The sequence below is a fragment of the Pleurodeles waltl genome, chromosome 12 (assembly GCF_031143425.1).
Source record: "Pleurodeles waltl isolate 20211129_DDA chromosome 12, aPleWal1.hap1.20221129, whole genome shotgun sequence".
NCBI lineage: Eukaryota > Metazoa > Chordata > Amphibia > Caudata > Salamandridae > Pleurodeles > Pleurodeles waltl.
This window is the reverse complement of record NC_090451.1, coordinates 110,437,453-110,444,417: the sequence shown is the minus strand read 5'-3', so window position 1 is coordinate 110,444,417 and position 6,965 is coordinate 110,437,453. Positions and strand designations below refer to the sequence as shown.

General features: G+C 47.4%; 1 non-coding gene across 1 annotated transcript; it reads right to left on the bottom strand.

Moving 5' to 3' along the window:
- Window positions 1–4,219: 4,219 nt before the first annotated feature.
- On the bottom strand, window positions 4,220–4,291 carry TRNAH-GUG (transfer RNA histidin (anticodon GUG)). Its single transcript has one exon. It is a non-coding gene; the product is annotated as a tRNA-His (tRNA).
- Window positions 4,292–6,965: the final 2,674 nt, after the last annotated feature.

The following is a 6,965-nucleotide window of genomic DNA, read 5'->3' as shown; positions in this document are numbered from 1 at the left end:
TGGTACGAAAATGGGATCACATATGATCAACTTTGTGTGGACTGTCAGGATTTGAAAACGGTTGCTTCATACCAAAAAAAACCATAGCGCCAAGATGTCCTCCTCAATGTCCCTATGAGCGTTATAGTGTTATCAAAGCATACAGCCAGGCATCAACACTCTGTTAGACAGGTTCACAGTCACGCACAGGTAGGTGAGCAGATAGATAAGCAGGCACACAGGCAAAAAGATGGATGGACAGATGAATGGATCAATGGATTGACGGACCTCTCTGTTAAACATGAGTCAAATGTAGGGATGGGCGTAACCAGTGTAGCTCACTGCAGTGTAATTACGCGAAATTACAGCAACATTATGCGAGGTTGTACAGAATTACACAAGGCTATTTTCCTGGTGCAAAATACACGCTCAGATCCGAAAGGAACCTGATATACACTTTGCACAAGAAAATCGCTCTAAATGCAACAGAACTGGCACAACAGCCGCTGCTCGCGCTCTTTTCCTCCGCTCTTGGGTAGATGTCTTTCCCCACATTACTCCAAATTCCACAAAGGAGCATAATTGTGTAATTCACGATTCGACCACGACTAATAAACTTGGCTTTAGTTTTAAAACTTTCCCTCTAGCTGCCCGGTGATCCGTCGGGTGCGGGATGATGAAGCCAAACGCTGATTGGGTGAGTGCGCCTCTCAGTGTCCTTCTCCGTCGCCTCTTTCTTTCAGACCCTTGGGAGCTCAGTCTTACTTTCTATACAAATATTTATTTTTAGACCTTTTTTCTTCGTGCCCTGAATTGCTGCAAAAACTGATATTTGACTAGCAGGATCCTGTAGGAGGCTGGACTGGCCTGTAGTGAGTACCAAGGGGTACTTGCACCTTGCACCAGGCCCAGTTATCCCTTATTAGTGTATAGGGTGTCTAGCAGCTTAGGCTGATAGATAATGGTAGCTTAGCAGAGCAGCTTAGGCTGAACTAGGAGACGTGTGAAGCTACCACAGTACCACAAGTGTCACTTGCACAATATCATAAGAAAACACAATACACAGTTATACTAAAAATAAAGGTACTTTATTTTTATGACAATATGCCAAAGTATCTTAGAGTGTACCCTCAGTGAGAGGATAGCAAATATACACAAGTTATATGTACACAATACCAAAAATATGCAGTATAGTCTTAGAAAACAGTGCAAACAATGTATAGTTACAATAGGATGCAATGGGGACACATAGGGATAGGGGCAACACAAACCATATGCTCCAAAAGTGGAATGCGAACCACGAATGGACCCCAAACCTATGTGACCTTGTAGAGGGTCGCTGGGACTATTAGAAAATAGTGAGAGTTAGAAAATTAGCCCTCCTCAAGACCCTGAAAAGTGAGTGCAAAGTGCACTAAAGTTCCCCAAAAGACAAAGAAGTCGTGATAGAGGAATAATGCAGGAAAGACACAACCCAACAATGCAACAACTGTGGATTTCCAATCTAGGGTACCTGTGGACAAAGGAGACCAAGTCCAAAAGTCACAAGCAAGTCGAAGATGGGCAGATGCCCAGGAAATGCAAACTGCGGGTGCAAAGAAGCTTCTACTGGACAGAAGAAGCTGCGGTTTCTGCAGGAACGAAAAGGGCTAGAGACTTCCCCTTTGATGGACGGATCCCGCTCGCCGTGGAGAGTCGTGCAGAAGTGTTTTCCCGCCGAATGAACGCCAACAAGCCTTGCTAGCTGCAAATCGTGCGGTTAGCGTTTTCGGACGCTGCTGAGGCCCAGGAGGGACCAGGAGGTCGCAATTTGGACCAGAAAAGAGAGGCGACGTCGAGCAAGACAATGAGCCCTCTCAGAAGCACGTAGCACCCGGAGAAGTGCCAGAAACAGGCACTACGAGGATGCGTGAAATGGTGCTCGCCGAAGTTGCCCAAAGGAGTCCCACGTCGCCGGAGACCAACTTAGAAAGTCGTGCAATGCAGGTTAGAGTGCCGTGGACCCAGGCTTGGCTGTGCACGAAGGATTTCCGCCGGAAGTGCACAGGGGCCGGAGTAGCTGCAAAAGTCGCGGTTCCCAGCAATGCAGCCCAGCGAGGTTAGGCAAGGACTTACCTCCACCAAACTTGGACTGAAGAGTCACTGGAATGTGGGAGTCACTTGGACAGAGTTGCTGGATTTGAGGGACCTCGCTCGTCGTGCTGAGAGGAGACCCAAGGGACCGGTAATGCAGCTTTTTGGTGCCTGCGGTTGCAGGGGGAAGATTCCGTCGACCCACGGGAGATTTCTTCGGAGCTTCTGGTGCAGAGAGGAGGCAGACTACCCCCACAGCATGCACAAGCAGGAAAACAGTCGAGAAGGCGGCAGGATCAGCGTTACAGAGTTGCAGTAGTCGTCTTAGCTACTTTGTTGCAGTTTTGCAGGCTTCCAGCGCGGTCAGCAGTCGATTCCTTATCAGAAGGTGAAGAGAGAGATGCAGAGGAACTCTGATGAGCTCTTGCATTCGTTATCTAAAGTTTCCCCAGAGACAGAGACCCTAAATAGCCAGAAAAGAGGGTTTGGCTACTTAGGAGAGAGGATAGGCTACTAACACCTGAAGGAGCCTATCAGAAGGAGTCTCTGACGTCACCTGGTGGCACTGGCCACTCAGAGCAGTCCAGTGTGCTGGCAGCACCTCTGTTTCCAAGATGGCAGAGGTCTGGAGCACACTGGAGGAGCTCTGGACACCTCCCAGGGGAGGTGCAGGTCAGGGGAGTGGTCACTCCCCTTTCCTTTGTCCAGTTTCGTGCCAGAGCAGGGGCTAAGGGGTCCCTGAACCGGTGTAGACTGGCTTATGCAGAATTGGGCACATCTGTGCTCAAGAAAGCATTTCCAGAGGCTGGGGGAGGCTACTCCTCCCCTGCCTTCACACCATTTTCCAAAGGGAGAGGGTGTAACACCCTCTCTCAGAGGAAGTCCTTTGTTCTGCCATCCAGGGACAAGCCTGGCTTGACCCCAGGGGGGCAGAAACCTGTCTGAGGGGTTGGCAGCAGCAGCAGCTGCAGTGAAACCCCAGAAAAGGCAGTTTGGCAGTACCAGGGTCTGTGCTACAGACCACTGGGATCATGGAATTGTACCAACAATGCCAGGATGGCATAGAGGGGGCAATTCCATGATCTTAGACATGTTACATGGCCATATTCGGAGTTACCATTGTGAAGCTACATATAGGTAGTGACCTATATGTAGTGCACGCGTGTAATGGTGTCCCCGCACTCACAAAGTTCAGGGAATTGGCCCTGAACAATGTGGGGGCACCTTGGCTAGTGCCAGGGTGCCCTCACACTAAGTAACTTTGCACCTAACCTTTACCAGGTAAAGGTTAGACATATAGGTGACTTATAAGTTACTTAAGTGCAGTGTAAAATGGCTGTGAAATAACGTGGACGTTATTTCACTCAGGCTGCAGTGGCAGGCCTGTGTAAGAATTGTCAGAGCTCCCTATGGGTGGCAAAGGAAATGCTGCAGCCCATAGGGATCTCCTGGAACCCCAATACCCTGGGTACCTCAGTACCATATACTAGGGAATTATAAGGGTGTTCCAGTAAGCCAATGTAAATTGGTAAAATTGGTCACTAGACTGTTAGTGACAATTTAAAAGAAATGAGAGAGCATAACCACTGAGGTTCTGGTTAGCAGAGCCTCAGTGAGACAGTTAGGCATCACACAGGGAACACATACCTATAGGCCACAAACTTATGAGCACTGGGGTCCTGACTAGCAGGGTCCCAGTGACATATAACAAACATACTGAAAACATAGGGTTTTCACTATGAGCACTGGGCCCTGGCTAGCAGGATCCCAGTGAGACAGTGAAAACACCATGACATACACTCACAAACAGGCCAAAAGTGGGGGTAACAAGGCTAGAAAGAGGCTACTTTCTCACAGATCCCTTTCAACATTGAAAGCTACTCCGCGTCAGTACAGGAGCCTCGGCGCTGCAGGTACAGGAGACACAGACATCCATCCCTCTTGCTGACCGGGTCCTGTGAAACCAAACTGTAGCTCATACTTTTCACATCAGGACCGCCACAAACGTAAAAGCGCAGAAAGGTGAAATAAATAATAACATTGTTAACGCGTTCTTCAAAGACATTTAATTTCACCGTTGAAATTAGGTTCAAGCTCTTAACTCATGTAAATATTAAGAAGTGAGAATAAAAATGCTGCCCAACTGCCGTGACATTGCCACCCGCAATGCCGTGACTCGGATTCGAACCGAGGTTGCTGCGGCCACAACGCAGAGTACTAACCACTATACGATCACGGCGAGCTACTTGGGCTCTGAAAAGACTACCCTGGTGTGGCTCTGATAGGCTGAAAAAAGGTCACAGTGTCCGTGGAGTGGATAGATTTAGTGTTTGTTTAAAACCCATCTTTTCAAGTTAGATCAGGGTCTTTTCTTTGAGTAGCAGATCACAGCAAATATTTACCTCTCTGCTTCCAGTGACAAGACTCCCCATAAACCAAGAAGCCCAGACTTCTTAACAAGATCCACCACTCTGCCCTGCAAGTCTCAAGTGTTCTATGAGTGCTGGGGTTGGGGAAGTGAACACTGCAAAAACTTAATCCACGGCCGACCAAACTCCTCCAGGCCAGGAGGGGCTCGGAACAGGCCCCCACATATTGTTGTTTTTTTCTTTTCTGGGTGTCTCTTCAGACACATTCAGCTGCTTGGTGCATACTGCTTTAGAGTTGCATTGTGTGGAATGAAGTGGCGTAAACTTGACTAGCAAACAATGGAGTGGTGATGAATGGAGGGTCATAGAAGGGAGTAGATTGAAGTGCAAAGAGTAGAGTGACGTAATGTGTCATAGAATACAGTGGAATATAATGAAGTGGTGTGCCTTGGCATGGCGTTGAATAGCATTGTGAGGAATGGAGTGGCATAGAGCAGAGTGGGGTAGAGAGGAGTGAGGTTGCATAGAATGGCATAGAGTAGCATAGAGTAAAGTAGTGTGGTGTAGAGTGGCATAGTGTGGTGTAGAGTGAAGTGGCATGGAATGGCATAGAGTCAGAGAACAGTGTGTCATGGAGAGGGGTGGCAAAGAATTAGGAGGAGTGGAGTCGGACTGCATGAAGTAGAGTGTTGTGGAGTTGAGTAGCATACAGTCGCGTTGCATGGAGTGACACTGTGGTGTAGAGAGGAGCAGAGAAAAAAGTGGCATAGAGTAGAAAGGCCTACAGGAGAGTAGTGTAGAGTGGCACAGCATAGAGTAGTGTGCAGTAGAGTGGCATAGAGTAGAGCGCATGTAGTGCCATTGAGTGATATTGTGTGAGATGGAGTGGAGTGGAGTACAGTGAAGTGGCATGGAATGAAGTAGTATAGAGTAGAGTGGGAGAGAGTAAAGTGGAGTGGCATAGAGTGAACTAGAGTAGAGCGTAGTGGGATAGAGTGGAGTAGCATGGAGTGGAATGGAGAGGCACAGAGTAGGGTAGAGTGCAAAAGTGTGGAATGGCATGGAGTTGAGTGGAGTGGCATAGAGTAGAGTGGCATTCTGTGGGGTGGATTAGAGTGGCATGGAGTGGCATACAGTAGAGTGGAATAGAGCTTAGTGGTGGAGAGTACAGTGGCTTAGAGTGGAGTATAGTAGCATGGAGTAGAGTAGGTTAAAGTAGAGAGGGGTGCAACGGAGTAGAGTGGCATAGAGTTGAGTGGTGTACAGTGGCGTAGAGTAGAATGGGATAAAATAAAGTGGCGTACAGTAGACTGGAGTAGAGTAGCATAGAGTGGAGAGGCATAGAGTGGAGAGGAGTAAAGTAGAGTGGAATTGTATAGAGTAGAGTTCAGTTGAGTATTCTAGAGTGATGTAGAGCAGAGTGGCATAGAGTCACATAAAGTGGCATTCTATGAAGTAGGGTGGCGTAGAGAGGAATGAAGGGAAGTGGCATAGAGTAGAGTGGAGTGGAGTGGAGTAGAGGGGCATAGAAGAGAGTGACAGGGTGGAGTGGCATAGAATGGAGTAGCATAAAGTGGAGTGAAGTGGCGTATAGTGGAGTGGCATAGATTAGAGTGGCATAGAGTGGAGTGATAGAGTGGAACAATGTAGATTAGAGTGGAGTAGAACTGAGTAGAGTGGTGTGGTATAGAGTTGCACACTGTAGAGTACAGTGGCACTGAGGGGAGTAGAGTATAGCCATGCAGAGGAATACAGTGTGAGAAAGTAACTAAAGTGTCAATAGAGACGGCGTTTAGGGTGAAAAATAAGCTGTATGCTTGTCATGAATGTTGGAAAGCACATTGCACATCCAAGAATGATACGAAAACACTTTTAAAATATAAAAAATAGCGTACTGGAGAAAGACGAAAAGAACACATGTAGTTGGTCCATCCTCCATGGAGGAATGAACACAAGAAAGGAAGATTCAGTCTATGGGAGCTAAGCAATCGAAATATTGCAAATGTGAGTGACATAGAAAACAATTAAGGGTAAGTAAACTATGGACGTGTGGTAAGCCCACTGAATTCTAAACAATATGTCTCACAGCACATTCTCTGTGTACGCAAGACATAAAAAGGTGTGACTAAGAGAATTCTGAGATTTAGAGCTTGACAGCAATTCACAACCCAACCAAATTGAGCCCTATATAATAATTTACAACAGAGCCAAAGTACACCTTTTATACCCCCAATGGTGGAGGTAAGATATTCAGCAGACACGTGGTCTCCCAGTGCTAAAGGATTTTGGCTAGATATGAAGTGGGCGAAGTGCGCTGAAAACATTATAAAAGTAGGACACGTGCTATAAGCAGACATCACTTCCTTGGCAAGGCAGGAGAAAGGGCACTTCAGTGGGAAGAAATGAGAGGGCTGAGGAACAGACAGATAGCTCCCCTATGGGCAGAGGTGGCGGGAGCATGGAACACTCCTGACATGACTATGATGACGATGCAGATGGGCCTCTTAACATGCGTAGTTAGGAGCACGACAAACACACCTCTCC